At 42.6% G+C, this 1,653-nt stretch overlaps 1 non-coding gene across 1 annotated transcript; it reads left to right on the top strand.

Moving 5' to 3' along the window:
- The first annotated feature begins 1,281 nt into the window (after positions 1-1,281).
- On the top strand, positions 1,282-1,389 carry LOC112764414 (small nucleolar RNA R71). Its single transcript, XR_003183159.1, has one exon. It is a non-coding gene; the product is annotated as a small nucleolar RNA R71 (small nucleolar RNA).
- Positions 1,390-1,653: the final 264 nt, after the last annotated feature.

Raw genomic sequence — 1,653 nt, 5'->3', positions numbered from 1 at the left:
GTCTGCCATCTCTAGTGAGATTTTTGCAGCTTGCACCTCAAAGATCCCTAGCTTCTCCATTACAGAGAGGGGCATGAGATTTATGCTTGACCCTAGGTCACACAGAGCCTTCTTGAAGCTCATGGTGCCTATGGTACAAGGTATTGAAAACTTCCCAGGATCTTGTCTCTTTTGAGGTAATTTCTGCCTGGTCAAGTTATCCAGCTCTTTGGTGAGCAAAGGGGGTTCATCCTCCCAAGTCTCATTACCAAATAACTTGTCATTTAGCTTCATGATTGCTCCAAGGTATTTAGCAACTTGCTCTTCAGTGACATACTCATCCTCTTCAGAGGAAGAATACTCATCAGAGCTCATAAATGGCAGAAGTAAATTCAATGGAATCTCTATGGTCTCAGTGTGAGCCTCAGATTCCCATGGTTCCTCATTAGGGAACTCATTGGAGGCCAATGAACGTCCATTGAGGCCTTCCTCAGTGGCGCTCACTGCCTCTTCCTCCTCTCCAAATTCGGACATGTAGGTCATGTTAATGGCCTTGAACTCTCCTTTTGGATTCTCTTCTGTATTGCTTGGAAGAGTACTAGGAGGGAGTTCAGTAATTTTCTTACTCAGCTGACCCACTTGTGCCTCTAAGTTTCTAACAGAGGACCTTGTTTCAGTCATGAAACTTTGAGTGTTTTTTATTAGATCAGAGACCATGGTTGCTAAGTCAGAGTGGCTCTGCTTAGAATTCTCTGTCTGTTGCTGAGAAGATGATGGAAAAGGCTTGCCATTGCTAAACCTGTTTCTTCCACCATTATTGTTGTTGAAACCTTGTTGAGGTCTCTGTTGATCCTTCCATGAAAGATTTGGATGATTTCTCCATGAAGGATTATAGGTGTTTCCATAGGGTTCTCCCATGTAATTCACCTCTTCCATAGAAGGGCTCTCAGGATCATAAGCTTCTTCTTCAGATGAAGCGTCCTTAGTACTGCCTGGTGCAGCTTGCATTCCAGACAGACTTTGAGAAATCACATTGACTTGCTGAGTCAATATTTTGTTCTGAGCCAATATGGCATTCAGAGTATCAATCTCAAGAACTCCTTTCTTCTGATTCGTCCCATTGTTCACAGGATTCCTTTCAGAAGTGTACATGAATTGGTTATTTGCAACAATTTCAATCAGTTCTTGAGCTTCTGCAGGCGTCTTCTTCAGATGAAGAGAGCCTCCAGCAGAACTATCCAATGACATCTTGGACAGTTCAGATAGACCATCATAGAAGATACCTATGATGCTCCATTCAGAAAGCATGTCAGAAGGACACTTTCTGATCAATTGTTTGTATCTTTCCCAAGCTTCATAGAGGGATTCACCTTCCTTTTGTCTGAAGGTTTGGACTTCCACTCTAAGCTTACTCAATTTTTGAGGTGGAAAGAACTTTGCCAAGAAGGCATTGACTAGCTTTTCCCAAGAGTTCAGGCTTTCTTTAGGTTGTGAGTCCAACCATATCCTAGCTCTGTCTCTTACAGCAAAAGGGAATAGCATAAGTCTGTAGACCTCAGGGTCAACCCCATTGGTTTTGACAGTGTCACAGATTTGCAAGAACTCAGCTAGAAACTAATGAGGATCTTCCAATGGAAGTCCATGAAACTTGCAATTCTGTTGCATTAGAGAAAC

This window comes from Arachis hypogaea, chromosome 2 (genome assembly GCF_003086295.3).
Source record: "Arachis hypogaea cultivar Tifrunner chromosome 2, arahy.Tifrunner.gnm2.J5K5, whole genome shotgun sequence".
Lineage (NCBI taxonomy): Eukaryota > Viridiplantae > Streptophyta > Magnoliopsida > Fabales > Fabaceae > Arachis > Arachis hypogaea.
This window is presented reverse-complemented; position numbering and strand designations above follow the sequence as displayed.